The sequence below is a fragment of the Eumetopias jubatus genome, unplaced genomic scaffold (assembly GCF_037043125.1).
Source record: "Eumetopias jubatus isolate StellerSeaLion01/CBP00866 unplaced genomic scaffold, mEumJub1_p1.0 scaffold_7, whole genome shotgun sequence".
Lineage (NCBI taxonomy): Eukaryota > Metazoa > Chordata > Mammalia > Carnivora > Otariidae > Eumetopias > Eumetopias jubatus.
In genome coordinates, this window is record NW_028274813.1 from 70,565,693 (window position 1) to 70,584,280 (window position 18,588).

Genomic DNA, 18,588 nt, shown 5'->3' on the forward strand with positions numbered 1-18,588 from the left:
TCCAGTAGCAGATTTTTATCCACTGGGCTATGAACTCCACCCAAGGCTGGGATCTTCAGTTTTGTATCCCCAAGGCCTAGCATGTCTGACATGTAGGGGAGAATCAATAGAAACAGACTGAGCTGGACAGCTGCTTTCTTCCGGGATTCCCCTCCACTGTGTAGTCCATTAGTTTTTCTGTCAGTCTCTTATTTTTAGTATTTAACATTTCCCTAGAGATTATTATGTGCTAACATAGTACACAGTTGTAAGCACTTCACAAATACTGATTCCTTTTGTCTGCATGACCCACCTTCAGAGACGGGTACTGTTGGGTACTTACCCTTACTCTACAGTTGAAGAGTGTGTATCATTTCCAAATGTGAGCTGAAAAGTGCTGTTTATGATGGAAAGCTTATTACAGAGCAGTTCATAATACAGCTGTGCAAACGGGAAGTGTAATAACTCATGTTGGCATTGAAAGGAAATTTCATAAATAAAGAACCTACGCTACTGGCCCCTAAAACTCTTAACCCCCCAGAGCTCCTCAAAATCTCCCTAACTCTCCGCAGGTTCTCCCGCTTCTCAACGGCGTCTGCTGTGGTATGTGATAATGTCCTGCCAGTTTATGGTCTACAGAGTGCCCTCCCTGGATTTTATCCAAGACTCATCACTTCCCCACTGGTTTCTCTAGCTGAGAGCAATGAGGCCCAGGGAGTCAAACTCCCTCCGAGTCACGGGCTCACCCGGGTTGGGGCTGGGGCCAGGCACAGATGAGGTGCGGGATCCGGTGCCTCTTGCTGTTTGCACTAGGCCCAAGCGCTTACATACATCTATACTAAGGGGCAATTGAATAGGTTTGCCCTGTTTGGCTTTGCACAGGAGGAGGCATTTAGATGGGTTTGCTTTAAAAAAAAAAGTGGGTTTTTTTGAAGCTTTGTATACACACACAAACCAGCACAGATTACACGGGTCCGATGCAGGGAATTTCCACTCCACTTAGCCTTAACACAGATGAAGAGAGAAAGTGCCGCTAGCACCCCAGAATCTCTCCGTGGACTAGCTGGTAACCTCCTCCTCCATGGTAGCCACTGTCCTGACTTCTAACACTATGGATCACATTCGCCAGTTTTTTAATTTTGTGCGAGTACGGTCATTCTTTCGTATTCTTTCGTGTCTGACTTCTTTCTCGCAATGTTGTGAGATTCATGCCTATTGCTCATGGAGCAGAAGCTGGATTTTATTCTGTTGTATCAATATACCACAGTTCTTAATTATGGACATTTGTGCTGTTTCCAGTTGGGCGCTGTTATAAAGCTGCTCTGAGCATTCATGTAGATAGGTCTTTTGGTGCACATAGGTATGCATTGCCGGTATGTGCATGTGGGTATACTTGCTGGGTCCTGTGACAGGAGTACATTTAACTTTAGTAGATACAGCCAAGAGGTTTTCCAGTATGTCACTCAAATTTATAGCCCCGTCTGGTGCGAAACAAGAGTTCCCTTTTTCCACGTTCTTGCCAATATTTAGTTTGAGAAGTCATTTTCATTTTAGCTCTTTCAGATTTTTGTGTAGAGGTCTCTTCTTACGGTTTCAGTTCGTATTTCCTTTATCACCACGTGGAGCTTAGTGTCTTTGCATGTGTATGCTGGTTGGATATCCTCTTTTGTGAAGTGCCTGTTCAGGTCTCTTGCCTGGTTTTCAGTTCTGTAGTTTGTTTTACCTTTTTTTTCTTTAAGATTTTTTATTTATTTACTTAAAAGAGTGAGTGAGAGAGATAGCATGAGCAGGGGGAGGGGGAGAAGCAGACTCCCAGATGAGCAGGGAGCCAGATGCGAGATTCGATCCCAGGACCCTGGGATCATCCTGAGCTGAAGGCAGTCGCTTAACTGACTCAGCCACCCAGGCGCCCCTGTTTTACTTTTTAAAACAAAAAGAGAGTTCCATAGAAACATCTATGAGAAGTCCTTGAAATCTATAGTAATGGGGGTCACCTGTCGGTGGTGTCTGATTGTTTTCTCAAACATAGTATCTGGAGAGTCCCCACTGTGGGAGTCACAGCTGGATGAGGTAGAATGAGGATATGAAGAGGCATAAAGCCCTTAGTGTGGAACTTGCTAAAAAGTTGTGACTCATGGCAATTGTAAAGTTGTGAGGTCATCTGAAAGCTTAAGAGTACTTAACCTATAAATGAATTTGGCTTTTATGGCAGCCACTGTGGATGATTATACACCCAACTCCAGAAGTGTCGCTGAAAACATTTTTGGAATTGCTTCAAGTACCTTGTTTTGTCTATTTTTAGTTTGTTTCAAAAATGCCCTTTGAGTCTGTATTTGATTTTGGGAAATAGCAGAAGACCTCCCAGAACCCAGTCCAGTGAATCAGGAGGGTGCTTCATGGGTGACTTAAAAACAAAACCTTATTTTTGAGACTTACCTATAAGGGAGGAACTTCCCTGCAGGGGTGAAGAGGGAAGATTTAGCAGGGAGGAGAAGACACTGTACTAAGTGCCTCACTTTCACCATCTCTTCTCATCCTTACGGTAACCTAGGAGCTGCTTACTGCTCTTAAGTGTCCCCACGTTAGAGATGGAAAGTCAGAGATTTTAGAAAGAGAAAGAGAGCATGATTAGGAGTCAAACCTAGCTCTGTCTTACCCCAGGGCCACTGGCTTTGCTTTTCCTCACCCTACCTCCCCTCAGACAAAGTGTTAAAGGAACTTCAGAATGTTGCAGCCAGAAAAGCATGTGCTGATGGTGAAGGTCTGGTCCCCCCACCCCCCATCCTTGTTATAGACCCCCAGGAACTGCCCCAGGGGACAGAAGTCAGTCAGGCTTCAGGGCACTTGTCCTTCCCAAACACAATCTCTGAGGCCCTGCTATTCATGCCAGAGGCTTCAGGCCTTTCAAGGTTCTGGCAGGACTAGTCTGACCTGACCTGTAGGCCTTACTCTGCCTGCTCTTCTTCCTGGCTGGCAAGCAGCCACCCAGGAAATACTCCTTTTTTTTTTTTAAAGATTTTATTTATTTATTTGAAAGTGAGAGAATGAGCTGAGAGAGAGCATGAGCAGAGGGAGAGGGAGAAGCGGACTCCCCACTGAGCAGAGAGCCCGACATGAGGCTCGATCCCAGGACCCTGAGATCATGGCCTGAGCCGAAGGCAGCTGCTTAACTGATTGAGCCACCCAGGCGCCCTGGAAATACTCCTAAGACATGTTGATGAATACTGTCACTGTTGGAAACCATATTTTGCATAGAATATAATCTTTTTCGAGAGGAGTACTTGTATAAAATCTGACCGGTGGAGGCAGAATATTGCTGAGCTCTTTAATAGTCATTCATCCCTAATCTTAAAGTCATCCATTAGTTCTGTCTGCAACCGAGTAGGTTAATGCCTTTGGCATGTGGTGCAGACTTTCAGAAATGATCCCTGAAAAGAATACCCTGGGCAGACTGCTTTCTGATAGATCCTGGGGCAAACAGCTGCCCTTGAGATGTGAGCGTCCTGGGAGAGCCGTGGAATACACTTGACATCCCAGAGGCTTATTCTCACCCTTTCTGGCTCATGGGCCCCAACAAGCTGGCCTTCTTCCTCCAAGATTGGGAAATGTTGTCTAAAAGCTGAGTACATAGAGGGGCGCCTGGGTGTTGCATTCGGTTGAGCATCCGACTCTTCGTTTCAGCTCAGGTCGTGATCTCAGGGTTGTGAGATTGAGCCCCATGTCAGGCTCTGCACTTAGCATGGAGTCTGCTTGAGATTCTCTCCCTCTGCCCCTCCCCCCACTTGCATGCTCACGTGCTCGCTCTCTCAAATAAAGACATCTTAAAAAAACACTGAGCACATAGAAAGCAGAAGCTACAACCGATTTTTCTGGCTCAAAGCAGTGACAAAGAAGCTTCTGGACTTCTCTTGCAATAGCACAGTAGAATGGGTTTCTTCATTTGGTGGCTTTCTTTATACCTAGCACCTGTATCCTGCACAGCCTCGGTTTTCAGGACAGAGCCCTGGGTGATGGGTAACCAGATAACCAAATCATTTCCTATGCAGATTAGAAATTTATTTTATTTATATTCACACAAGTTTCCCTGGATAAAATGAAGTGCCTGAGGGGGAAAAAATGTGAGGCTATTTTAATGAAAACCTTCCCTGGTAAAATATTCATTTTCCTTCCACATTTAATTCCTATAGAGGATTTCAGGGCAGGTGTGAAGAGCCAGGTGTTACTAAGGAGCAGTTGTCCCCAGTGGCTGTGAGGACCTACCTGCTGAGGCCACCTTCCCTGTTTTCTTGGCAGATTACGTTATCCTATATATGTGTGTAGTTTGTACATCTCAGATTTGGACTTGGCTGTGGATGTCTGAATGTATTCACCTCCTGCCAAAAGAAAGAAGCTTATAAATAGTGCTTTGTATTCTGAGCTTTACAGTACACTGAGTAAACACAAGATATACATTGTGATGGGGGGCAGGGGGGAAGAGCCACCCACATCCTTATTTTTTGAGTGGGTGTAACTAATGACTAGTTCCCGGATGTAACTAGGATGTAGGTCATGGTTCCACTGTCGTCTCTAGCTACATACAGCAAACACTGCCTCCCTATGGGTCACTGCGTTATCTTTCAGGTACTGTGTCTAGAGTTCTACCCTGAGAATTTTTCTACAGAGATTTTTTTTTTTAAGATTTTATTTATTTGAGAGAGAGAGAGAGGGAACACAAGTAGGGGGAGTGGGAGAGGGAGAAGCAGACTTCCCACCAAGCAGGGAGCCCGATGCAGGGCTCCATCCCAGGACTCTGGGATCTGACCTGAGCCAAAGGCAGATGCTTAATGACTGAGCCACCCAGGCACCCCTACAGAGATTATATTTTTATAAGCCTCTGGGTTTAGGAGTAAGGAGCTCATTTCAGTGAATACCTGAGGCTTCCTTAATAAATTAATCATACTAATAGTTAATCATCATACACGTAGTGCATCAGGCACTGTGGTAGGAATGTTTTGTGGAGGAGTGCCTTCCTTCTTGAGAGACAGGTTGCTGCCCAATTCATTAATCATTTAATAAAGCCAGTTAGATCTTCAAAAAGGTGTTTCATGGATTCTTCCAACTCAGTTAATGAGGTGCTGTCATTCACCCCATTTTATGGAAACCAGGGCCACAGTCCCTTGGTCCTGGGGTCCACAGCCCACCATTGTGACCCTGGGTCAGGCTCTTGACCACCACACTGTGTTGTCCCAAGGCAGTGAGCAACCGGAGGGGCTGGGCAGAACCTAGGGCCGCTCCTGAGACATTGGGTATTGGAAGAGGGAAGGGCAGAAATTTCTTAATAAGAGGTGTACCAATGTGAGCAGCTTCTGCATTTTAAATGCAGTCAGTTTAGATGGACGATGGGGAAATTAATTGCAGCAGATTTTCAAGAAGAAATGGACTGTTGAGGAAGGAGAGAGACTTCCATCACCATTTCAAGGAGGGACAGTGATACTCAGTCCGTATAAAGTGGCTGACCTACATCCTGCAAAGTCTTCCACAGAGATGATGGATTTGTCAGGGGTTCTTAGGAGCAGTTTTACCCAGAATAGCTGTTTCGGTAGGTTTGGGGCTGTTACCTCCTTGCCCTGCCTTTATTGAAGACAAACATAGACAGGGCCGCTGTCCTCCTATATGGGAGTCCCTACTTCTTCCCTTGCTTCCTTCATCTCTGGACTTGGGAGAGGGAAGGACAGCAAAAGATATGATAGTTTCCCTTCCCTTCCTCTTATGAATGCCATGTCACAGCGCAGTGTTGGGGAGAAGAGACCTTGAGAAATTCCCAGGAAGGACCCCTTGTAAAAGGCGAGAGGTCTGGTTTAAATCCTGCAGGAGTCGTTTGCATCTTCCTCAGGGCACCTTTTCCATTTTGCTTCATATTGATCTTATCTCCGTCTTCTCATTCAGCAAAAGTACCTGCAAAACCCAGACACGGTTTCCGCTTTTATCACAGTTATTAGAAGAAACTGTATACAAAAATAATTGCATGGAATGTTAAATGGCAGCTGTCCCAAGGGTTCTGTGGGAGAGGTATGTGTTTGAGGGGACTTGGCCCAGTCAAGGAAATCAGGGTGGCTTTCCTCAGGAAATGCTGCTGAGCTGCGACCTGAAGGATGATTGGGGTTAAAGGGGCAGGAGATGGCATTACAGAGGCGACCAGATGTGTGAAGTCCCTGCAGTGGAAGGGACCCTGGTATGAGTGATGGCCCGCAGAAGGCCCCTGTGGCTGGGAATGGACAATAAGGAGTATGAGACAGAGTCTTTTCCTAAGAGTCACAAGGCTTTCTAAGCATGGGTTTGAAGTGATCCAGTTGTCAAGGTATCACTTTGGTTGCAGGCAAGAGGATGGATGAAAGGACCATAGGGGTCCAAAAGGAGATGTGGTTAGACCAGTTTGAAGTTTTTGTAGTCATTTAGGAAGAAATGATGATCACCTGACCAGGGAGGTGAAGATGGAGAGAACTGGGTGAATGTTTAGCGAAATAGAGGTGATAGGACTAGATATAGATGGAAGTCTAGGATGAGAAAAAAGGAGGCATCAGAAACTACTCTTTGGTTTCTAGCTTTCATGGTTGGGTGATGATGGTGTCATTCCATAGACCTTGCAATGTCTCCCCAGGTAGACTACACTGTTTGATAGCAGGATCTTTTTCTTTTTCAAGATTTTGTTTATTTATTTGACAGAGAGAGACAGCGAGAGAGGGAACACAAGCAGGGGGAGTGGGGGAGGGAGAAACAAGCTTCCCGCAGAGCAGGGAGCCCGATGTGGGGCTCAATCCCAGGACCCTGAGATCATGACCTGAGCCGAAGGCAAACGCTTAACGACTGAGCCACCCAGGCGCCCCAGCAGGACCTTGTTCTAATTTAATTTTGAATCCTCACAGTGTTACCTCTATGGTACATACTCAGTTAGCTTACTGTATTATGTGAGTAGGAGAGATTTCTTTAGAACCATGGCATGTGTGCATTAGGAGAAGCTATAGTTTGTGTACCAATTAGTATGGTTGGGGCAAGAGAAAAGTTCCATAGCTGGAGTAGAACTCCAGAGGCATTTAGCCACGTGGAGATATATGCCTTCAATTTTCAAGAACACCAGCCTTCTCGGGGGTGGCTGTGAGGGTGATACTTGATAACTTTGTGAAATGCGTCGGGTTTTACGTAATTTGAAGGATTCTGTCAACGTTTCCTTTCCCCTTGTATTCCTCCCCACCACTAGTGGGTGCTGTTGCGTAGAGTGCGCCGGCCACTGTCATGACTGTTGACTCTTGGTAGATGGGGTCTCTTTGGGCGGCTACTCTTGCACAGGTAAATGGTAGTGTTTCAGTTTTCACCCAAACCGTCCCTAAAATGGTGAGTCGATGGGTGGGTTTTGGTTGATGTGACTCTGTTGACTGGTCTGCAGACTGAGGGAGGGATGAGTGAGGGATAGATGTAGTTTCTTTTTTAATGAGATTGTTTTAGATTTCAGGTTCTAGATTGCTCAAAGCAAGCCACAGCCCCAGGATGGAGAGAGTGCTGTGGACACATGATTTCTTAATCTCCATCCTCAGTGTATGTATGCGTAAGGTGATGTTTCTCACCACCAACCTTCTTGAACGCTTGAGAGAGGAAATTCTGGAGCGGTGGTTGTCTTTGGGAGCAATGCTCCCGCAGTGCTTTCTCCACACAGAATAGAATACTTCCACTGTGTCGGTGATCTTGTTCAAAGTGATGTGCCAGCAGGTATATTTTCCTCTTATTTGTCTCTATTGTCTTACAGGTTTTATATTTCAAGCCTCTTTATGTTTCTTATCTCTGTCATTTCTCTGTTACCCCCAGACATTCTGGAGCACTGAGTTTCTTTCTTCTGTCTTTACCACTGTATTTATTCTATATTTTCTACTCTCCATTTTCTCGTGGATTTTAGTGATACCATCATCCTTCTCACCTTTTATTTGGAAGCAGGACATATCTTAGGCTCTTTTTTAGGGTCTAAGAATAATCTGGCGGTATTTCTACTCTACTGTGTTGGCCTGTTGTCCTACATGTGCTACTGATAAACATGTTACTCTCTTAAAATAACTAGTGAAATGGGAAATAATGGCACATGCCAAATTGTTTTTGTTTGTCCTGTGCATTAGGACATACAAAAACTAAGCAAAAAATTGGAAGATCCATATAGGCGTCTTTCAAAAATATTTTGTACCACGTAGTCATTTTCATTTTATAAGCTGATATTTGCATGAAAATTGTTTACTTTTGTACTCAAATGATCGAAGCACTTTCATTGTCTTCCATTTTTATTTTCTTTGATTCTAAAACTTTTATCTTCTAGTTGAAATGGAATTCTCTTTCTAGGGAGGATCTATTCTGTGTATATTATAAAATTCATTGAGCTTTTTTAAATCAGGAAAAGGCCTCAGATATCCAATTAACCCATTGTCTTCTCTTCCACGCTCTCATCTCTGTACTCCATTTTACAGACAAGGAAACTGAGGCTGTACCATCATCCTACCATGAATCGATAGGAAACCCAGGATTCTTTTTTTTTTTGTTATTTTTTAAAGTTCAATTTAACATATAGCGTATTATTAGTTTCAGAGGTAGAATTTAGTGATTCATCAGTTGCATGTAACACCCAGTGCTCATTCCATCACGTGCCCTCCTTAATGCCCTTCACCCAGTTACCCCATCCCCCCACCCTCTCCCCTCCAGCAACCCTCAGTTTGTTTCTTACAATTAAGAGTCTCTTATGGTTTGCCTTCCTCTGTTTTTATCTTATTTTATTTCTCTTTCCCTTCTTCTATGTCCATCTCTTTTGTTTCATAAATTCCACCTATGAGTGAAATCATATATTTGTCTTTCTCTGATTGACTTATTTCACTTAGCATAATGCCCTCTAGTTCCATCTACATCGTTGCAAATGGTAAGATAGCAGTTTTTTGATGGCTGAGTAATACTCCATTGTGTATATATACCTCATCTCCTTTATCCATTCGTCTGTCAGTGGACATCTGGGCTCTTTCCATAGTTTGGCTATTGTGGACATTGCTGGTATAAACATTGGGATGCCTGTGCCCCTTCGAATCACTATGTTTGTATCCTTTGGATAATCCCTAGTAATGCAATTGCTGGGTCATAGGGTAGCTCTATATTTAACTTCTTGGGGCATCTCCATATTGTTTCCCAGAGTGGCTGAATCAGTTTGCATTCCCACCAACAGTGTAAGAGGAGGAAACCCAGGACTCTTAATTCCAGTCTTTGGATTCCTCAGCTCATTGTGATTCTCTATAACTTTAAAAATATTTCTATGATTCTTCATTTTTAAATCTGACTTTCAGTTTAAGGTCATCGTTTCTTAGAAGTTGTTTCCTTGTGGTAACTAAAACTTTAGTTGGTTCAGTACAAGGGGAAAACCAAGCAGTGGTTTTTGTCTTGTTCTGAAGTTAATATAAAAATTTATTGCTCTATAAATAATACTTACTGAATTTGGCAATATTATTTGTGCCTATGAAAAAGTAATTTTGAAGTATACCAATATTTTATGTCTGGTTCAGCCAAATTTCCACTTGCATTTGTGTTGAAACATACTGTCCTTTCTCTACAATCTTGGTCTTTATAAGGGGTGAATTTTTGGATTCATGATTTTTTTTTATTCTGAATTTGTGTAGGAAATCAGCATATGTCTAATTATCATACAGGGTAGGGTGTCAGGAAATTCTCATAATACATTTAAATCCACCTTAATTAAAAATAAAGAACAAGTTTTATAGCAACAGGATTTTGTTCTTTCTTTTCAAGAGGTGATGGGAGTCCGTGAATCAGATGAATGAGACAAGCTATAGCAATTTCAGAAAGTACGGGGATTATTGCTTTAAAGGCCCAGGAGGAGCTGATAAACACCCAGCAGCTCTGTCAGTCTTCATTGTGCCCTGGTGTTTAGGTGGATGTTGAAGCTCTCTCTAACCGCTGGTCTGTGATCTTGCTATTTCCCTTTAAAAGCTGTCTATTTAAAATCAGTTCTCCTGCTCCCTGCCCAACTCAGCGAACATTTTTTTCTCCTGTGCTGCCCTCAGAGCTGCCCCTGAGGATGAAGAGGGTCTTGTCCCCAAGGTCTTAGAGTCACGATTAATTGGCAGATATTGGCCTCAAAAAGGGCAAAAGACGAGTTCTTAGAAACCACAGGGCTATGATAAGAGTAAGGATGCTGAGAGGGGTGTTGGGAAGAGGTGGCCAGGCTCTCCTAGTGAGTTGATAAGCACCTTGGCTTCCTTTGCCCAATCAGCAGCCCCCTGTCCTCCCTTTTCCCCTTCCTATGGGGCAGGATGCTGTCCTGGGTGCTGTGGTCGGACAGGCACAGAAGACTAGACTTTGGGGACTGGGGCTTGTTGATCTTTGCTTCTCTGTGGCCTATCCCTCTTTCCCAGCTTTGTCTCCCCATTGTCATTTTTCACTGTTCTGAAGGACATGGAGCACCCTGATAGCATCATTCATCTTCAGTCTTTTGGCCTAAAAATGCCCTTCTCTTCCTTGTCTATTTTGCATTTTTGCCATCATTCTTCAGACCCAGTCAGAGGTTACCACCTCTTTGAAGTCTTCTATGACCATTGAACTTGCACCCTGAGCCAGAAATGATCTGTGCTCCTCCTGTGCCATGTGTGACTTGCAGTCAGGTATGATTATTTGCTCGCATGAGGAATAGGACGATGACTTACACATTTTGTATTTTCATTGCCTGGTATATGATAGGTGCCCAGAAGGGGATGGATGGATGGATGGTTGGATGGATGGGGCACATTCAAGGAGAACTTCTGAGAAGTGGGGTGGGAAGAGACAGACAGACAGAGGGAGGGAGAGTGGGAGGGAAGGGAAGGAAGAAGGGAGGGAACACATTTTTTTAAATATTTTATTTATTTCTTTGAGAGAGAGAATGAGAGAGAGAGAACATGAAAGGGGGGAGGGTCAGAGGGAGCAGCAGACTCCCTGCTGAGCAGGGAGCCCAATGTGGGACTCGATCCCAGGACTCCAGGATCATGACCTGAGCCGAAGGCAGTCGCTTAACCAACTGAGCCACCCAGGCACCCAGGAGGGAACACATTTTTATCTGGGATGCATGGGAAGGGGTTTAGGTGTGGACAAGACAGTTATTTCTGCTGCTTGCTTACTGAAATGGTGTCTGGTAAGCTACATGCTTACTGAAATGGTGTGAGCTATTGCGAATGAGCTATGCCATTTTTATCAGAGTAGAAACCAGGTAACTGGCAAGAGATAACATCATAGTCATTTGGCTTTCCTTCTTAAAAGCTCTGGGATCTTTCCTGAAGGATCTAGTTTCTTAGGTGTAGAATGGGTTGATTATATGAGGATCAACGGAAACCTTCAAAGTACTCAGCACCCTACTTTGTATATAGTGAAGGCTCAGTAGGATACATGGTGGCTACTGCTGTCAGTACTGGCCTCTGGTGTGTGATGGAATCAAGAGGTGCCTGTTAGAAATGTTGAGGCAGTGTTCTCCTTCTCCCTGAAGTGAAACCTTTTATATTCATAGGTAAACACAAATGGGTGTCCAGGTGTTAGAATTCATTGGAAGTGGGATTACACATTCTCCTTCCTCTTTCTTATCATTTCGTCCTTCTTTTTAGAAAGGAAAGCATTTCCCTATTTCTTAGGGAAAGTTTTATTCCTGCCAGCATTTGGTTCCAGAAGTTTTTCATGTGAGGCATTACATGGGGATCTTTCTGGTGGTTTAGAAGAATATATGTATTTATCTCTATATATTTATTTGTGGTGTTATTCCGTTCCTTTCGGCAGTCCGGGAGAGCAGGTATCATGCATCGCTGTTTCTATTTTCACATGGAAGCAAGTCCGGTTGGTCTGGGACAGCTCGATTTTGGCTTATGAATGCCGTTGTTTGTATGTGTGCATTTCTGTGCCCACAGTTGGAGAATCCTTTAGAAATCAGTGATAGGACTTCCTAACAATATTTATTATTTGCTTACAAAATCATTCATACCTTCATTTCCTGCTCTGTGGATTACTGCTTTTCCTACCTGGTCCTTCAGTGCTGGATTTAGCAATTTTTGTAGTTGTTGTTTTTGTTTCTGTTTTGTTATTCTAAGAGACTGCTGTAGTTGTCAGTGATGATGACCACGTGTGGGTGCCTCTGAACCCCTTCTCAGAGTATTCTATAGCCTGTCTGCTGATGTTTGGGTATATGGCCACTTTTATTTGTTGCCTGAACATAGGTCAGCCTGCCGTAGTGTATTTCTGAGCAAACAAGAAAATGGATTTGAAAGAGCTGTGTATACAGATCAGGTGGTATGGATCCACTAGCCCTTCTCTCTAATTCCAAAATTCAAAAGGCTCTGAGAGCTCTCGTAACCCATTTGGTGGCGAGATGTGACTTGAAGAAATGAGCCTATGTATTCATTTATCTCCTTTAGCATGGTTATTTGTAAGTTCCCCTGCGGAAGTATTACTGTGTTTGCGTACAGAGTGCTGACCTACACTCCACTGGGAGCAGAAGGTACATTTTACCTTTCTAAAATGTCAAAAATTTTGAATTCCAAAACACATCTGGCCTTAGGGCATTTGGATAAGAGATGTGGAACTGTAGGGTTTTTATTAGGGCCTCTAAGCCTTTTTTTCAGTTGACAGCCTTCCCTTGAGATTCTCTCCTTGGCACCACTTTTTGTGGTATGCAAATGAGGATCTCCCTTGCTGTCACTGTAGGAATATTTACTGAGCTGCTGTAGGTTGGGTTTTGTACAAGGCATGGGGAAGGAGAAAACATTGTCGTCATCCCCCCCCCCCACCCCTTCTTGCCCTGGACAAGGTCAGAACCTCATGATAATGTGGTAAGTACTATGATAGCAGCCTGTGGAATCCTGGGAGTGGTAAGATAATCACATCCAGGAACTTCACCAAAATTGCAAAGGCAAAGAAGTGTGGAAGAGAATGTGATCAGGCAGCCATTGTATGCTTGTTGTGGTCTTTGAGAGGTAAAACCAGAGATGGGGTTGCAGAGGGAGCCAGTTTTTGAAGAGCCCTATCCTACCAAGCCAAACAGTTGAGAATCTATCCTTTGGCAAAAAGGCGTCTTTAAACCAGGAAATGAATGATCAGGTTTGCATTTTCAAAAGAGCCCTCTGCCTTCATCTTAAGGGACCTCAAAAAGAAATTCCTGCAATATTTTGGGCAATAGGACATTTTGCTAGTACCCCTAATAATGCTTTACTTTGTATCATGCTTTAGGATTTGCAAAAGATTTTCTCCTACCTTAATTTATTTTGCAGTAGCCCTGAGGGATGGGTAGGTAATAACTAAGGAAACAGAATCAGAGAACTGACTCGTTCAAGGTTATATCTAGCAACTAGCAGCACTAGCGCTCCTAATTCTACATCCATTGCGGGTTGGACGTGATATTAAAACATTTGAGTATATTGCTCAGTTATAAGCATACCTAAAGATAATCTGCTACCTGCTTATCTCTTAACCTTTGTACTCACTAGACTGTCAGCTCCTTGAGGACTTGCAGTATTAAATTCGATGTGCCTTTCGTACAAAGATAGGCTCACAGTAGGCTCACCCCCAAGAATTCACTAGACTGTTTCTCCTCCAGAGCCAGAACAGACCTAGGAAGAAGGAACATTTACAGAGGGACTCTCCTTTTCCTTACTGCATGTCTCATCATGTGTACTCAGGCAGTTTGTGGTTTAAGACACTGTTCTAGGTACTGTGGGGAATACAGAATGTATAAACAATTACGCTTAAATAAACTTGGTCATCAATTCAGCCTATTCAGTCTTATCTATATCTGCACACCGCATTCCTTGGCTTTTGCAATAATTGTTTTGAGTGGTTTTTTTTCTTTAATTTTTTTAATGAATGTTGGATGTTCAAATCAAAAGGCTTCTTGCACAGACTGATTAAAACTCCTAGGCTTACACATTTGCTTTGCAGTAGTGTATGCAGTAATTAGATGTAACATGGCACCTTTCCAAATGGGTATTTTTTTGAAACAAAGAAACAAAATCATTAAATGGACATATTTCATTACAAGGAATGAAAGTTTTAGCTTGACTAGGTGCCCGGTAATATCCCTTCACAAGTGAAAATTGTCTTGTGAATTATACTTAAAATTTATAGTCAACCATAAGTTTCTGTGCCAGTCCTACTGAATTAGCGGTGAAATTAACGATGTAATCTTTTTCTTACACACCTGGCATGTATTGCTGTTTATGCTAGCAGTATTTCCCAGGCGATCTAGGAGCAAGAGAAAAGTTCTAAATTATTCTCAGTCTTAGAATCCCTGTCAATTTAAAAGCGTGTATTGATTTGACTCAGTTCTGATTTTCCTTTGCCAACTTTGTATCAGAAAAGCTTTTGGGGCTCCAGAAGAAACTCTAGAGATCATTCAGACCTAGAGACTCGACTGGGGGTGGGGGAAAGAGGAAACTGCTCCCCATAGGTTCAAGTCCATTCTTCAACTCACTAATTGTCACTTCAAGCAAGTCTCAGAGCCTCTGGTTCCTTATCTGAAAAGTGAGGCTTATGATAACATTTTTCAAAGATTCTAAGACGTACATTTTGTTTATTTTACATTTTAATATATCTGAAAACGGTATGTTTCACTGTGCATAGGTTTCAGTTTAATTTGTCGTGTTTTTCTAATATAGTGGTACATAAAATAATGTTTCATCTTACAATCAGTGATTACTTAGATTGATGAAATATGGAATAGGCTTTATCAACTTCCTGGGTTGTTGTTAAGTATCAAATCTGATAATACATTTGCTAGAACATTACAGCTGTGCTAACAAACAAGCAAGCAAAAGCACCTTTGGACAGTCCTTGACAATCTTTCTCCCTTTGGTATGAAACTATATTTCTAAAGGGTCTTTAAATTGGGAAGAGGTGGAAAATGGAAATTGCAAATTTAGATGAATTAAGATATCAAATGCCTTTCTTGAATATTTGAAGTAACAAAAGAATTTCAGTGGAGTCTTATATTTGACTTCCTGATTGTTTTTTCTTTTAACAATACCTCAGTCACATTGGTCTTGTCTCCCCTTACCAGCCCGCCCCCCCCAGCCCCCTGCAATAAGAACTCCACTTTTGGGTGGAGGAGGGGTAGACGGTCAGAAGATCATTAATTTCATTTTGGACAGATTGAATTGGAGATGAGTTTGAGGCATCCAAGTGAAGATGGTGAGTAGGCAGTTGAATTTATGAGTCAGAGAGGAAAATGTGGCATTTTTGGTATAGAGATGGTAAATGAAGGCTCAATCTTGGATGAGATCACCTAGGAAACAAATGGAGAAAGGAGGATTGGAACTGGAGGTTGACAAGCCACCTTCAGCCAGCAAACCTGCTTTATTTGGCCTGTGTAGTGTTTTTAAAATATTTGAACAAGTTGCTGCCGCATGTTTATGGTTTTTTGGCTGCCTAGAATATATTTTTCTCTTTTGATGGCAGCACCCTAATTTCCCTTTAAGAAATTTCATATCCTCCAATCCCAGACCTTGTGCTCTAGATCAAGTTCTACCCCTGACTCCCAAACCAAGTGTGTGACCCAAGGCTGGCCAATCCCTCCTGGAGTAGCTGGGCCCCATGGTTGATCCAAGAATGGCCTTGTCATCCAAGTTGGCCCAATCAGAGGGAACTTGAGACTGTGGGGGAGCTCCAGGAAGAGAATTGTTCTTGCTTTCTGCTTAAACCTGGCAGGATGTGGTCCGGAGGTCTGGAGGTCTAACAGCTGCTGTGCTACCATCAGATAGAGCTGGTCTGAGAACAGGGACAACAAAGAAGTGAAATCTTAATTGATGAGATTTAAAGATCGGGAGTTTTCCTGTAGAACTCAGGACTTCTGGCTAGTTGTTGTTCTGGTAGGAACATCTGTTCTCCCTTTTATTGTAGTCTGCACTTCTCCCTATTGTCATCTTGCCCTGAAGCCTGGGGTCTGTTGCCAGGTATCCTGCTTGTTCTGCAGTGTTTTAAAGTAGAGTTGAGAAGGAAGTGAAAGTCAACTTTGCTTCACTTCATTGTCTTACTTGCTTACCCTCATGGGTAGTTGGGCTTTTGATCACTAATGTAGCGTGAAAAGAAAAGGGGGCCCTAGGTTCAAGCTCCCTAAAGAATGGGTATAGGAGGGCGAGCTGGTGAAGAGAAGGGAGTGACAGCAGTAGGAAGGAAAGCATTAGTTGTGAAGGCCAAGGTAAGGAATATTTCAGGGAGAGAGTAATGAACGTTGCCAAACACTGTCAAGATGTCAAATAAGATGAATGAAAAGATTCTCATATGAATTTGGCAACAGAGGTCATTGTTGACCTCGACTGGAGCTTTTTCAGGAAGAGCTGGAGCCAAGCCAGATTGGAATGGGTTGAAAAATGAATGGGAGATGAAAAATGGAGATACCCAAGGAGGCCAGTTTTTATTTTTCCTGTGAAGGAAGTAAAGAAATAAGACACTAACCTAGAGACATGGGAGGTTGAGGTAGAGTGCTTTAAAGGTAGGACTTGAGATGTTGAAATGTTGATGGGAAGGATCTGGTTGAAAGGGAGAAATTGACTGAATAAACAGGAGAGAACAGAGGTAAATAAGTATATGAGGCTGAGAAGGTCCAATGGGGTGGAATCTAAAGCCCAAGTGGAGTGGTTGACCTTGGATGAGAGGAGGGAACGGGATGCAACAGGAGGGAAGAAGCTGGAGGTTTGTAGAGATGAAGGTTGGTATGGTATCATGGAGTTGCTGACTGATGGGTTCCATCACTGTTAGGATGCCAGGTCATCTGAGGATTGGGGGCGGGGCGGGTGTTTAGAAACAGTTTGAAAGTGAAATAATAGTTGAAGAGAGGGAAAGAGTGGGTCTGTGGGAGAAATGTGGGATCTCCCAGCATCCCAGAGGTCTCATTTACAGTCGGTGTTGGTGTAGAGTGACACCATCTGGCTGTGTGCACTTTCTCCTGTGCCCAGGTGCTCACCTGTGGGCACAGACACAGTATGGTGGGTGTCATCTGAGGCTGGGGTTTGGCAGAAGGGTGAGCAAGGTAAGCTTAGAGCGTTTGGCAAGGCTGTTATGGAGAGTGTGTTATGGGAATGATAGCCTTATTAGAAAGGCAGCTGAGTAAGAAGGGATGTGAAATGACACTTTTGAGAAGGCCCTAATGGTTGATCCCAGTGAAGGGGATTTTAATAAAGAAACTGAAGACAAGGCTATTTTTGTCAAAGGGCGGGATGTTTGACTGGGCCGTGGGTGATTTGTGTGGCGTGGAGGAAAGGTTTATTGGAGGTGAGGCAGTGGAGAGAACAGAGACAAGGTGTCCATGGGTTTGGATATTCAGGTCACCCACGCTGGCTGCAGGATTAAGGGAGGAGAGAGACTTTTGGGCTGGGGTTCAGATGAGGTAATGGGCTTGGCTGTTTCTTAACAGTTTAGCCATTTCCTCTAAACCTCCTCACCTTTGGTTTCAATGGACATTCAGCTGGGAGAGAATATTTAAATAACATGGGGCCCACCTCTCTTTTGGTAGTATGTCCTGGGAGTGATATTTTATCAGGAAAAAATATGTCTTTTATCACTTTGTGTTCCTACAGAAAACATAAATCAACTTAAAGCTCTTGAGTTTGTAGCATCTTTAATTGCTGGACTAATTTGGTGCTCCTTTGCCTTACATGGGCATGTTGCTTCTGACAGGGCAATCCAGACCTTTGAGAGAAGGCCACATTCGACTGAGTCCCCTGTGGCTCCCACTGTGATGAGCTTGGAAGGGAGGGTAAGTAGGGAGCCATGTTAGAGACATCTGTTGTCATTGGTAATGTGTGTCGTGCTTTGGCTTTAAAAGCCGAGCAGGCCCACCAGTCTGGAGTTTAGAAGCACCAAAAAATGCTTCTCTGAATGGTAAGGTATCAGAGCCAGCATTCCTTATCCTTGAGAGGGAAAAAGAGTTTGAAAGGCTCACCAAGAGAAAAACAGCACTTGGGTTGTATAATAAGATGCTAAATTGGACAATCTCAAAACATCTGAAGGTCATGATAAAAATCCTCATCAAGTAATCAAGATGCACAAGCCTATAATCTCTTAAAAAAAAGAGAGAGAGAGAATTCAAGCATGCAGGCTCTCAGATCTCACATCTATTTATTACTGATTCTGAAAAGATTAGGTAAACAACAGAGCCAGCGTCCATGTCTTCAGGCTGAGCACGATGAGGAAAGATAGTGGGAGAAATCCCTCGGTACTCAAAATACCAGCCACAGAATGAAATGTTTTGCAGTCGAGAGGGCTCTGCTGCGAGCCAGCCACTCCCTGTGCTCTCTGAGGTCAGTGTCCGTGTCCTTCCCCAAGGACCTGTTTATTCCCCCTTACTCTGCCCCATCCCTGTGCCTGTCTTCCCCTCTCTCCATGTCTCATCCATTTTTCTCTGCCCGGTTAGGCCAAAACCAAGTCCAGCATGATGCTAGATCTTTCCTGCCTCTGACTCCTTTGTGTTTATTGTTTGTGTAATTTGGTAAGTTAGCTCTGTGATGCGTTTATAGATAGTTAAGGTCGTAAGAAACCTTGGATTTTTTCCCCCCCCTCAAATTAGTCCCAAGGCAAGAATTGCTTTACCCAGCA

At 43.4% G+C, this 18,588-nt stretch overlaps 1 protein-coding gene across 1 annotated transcript in view; it reads left to right on the top strand.

Moving 5' to 3' along the window:
* STXBP6 (syntaxin binding protein 6) overlaps positions 1 to 18,588 on the top strand; it is a 242,605-nt gene that overhangs the window by 9,216 nt on the left and 214,801 nt on the right. The window lies entirely within an intron of this gene.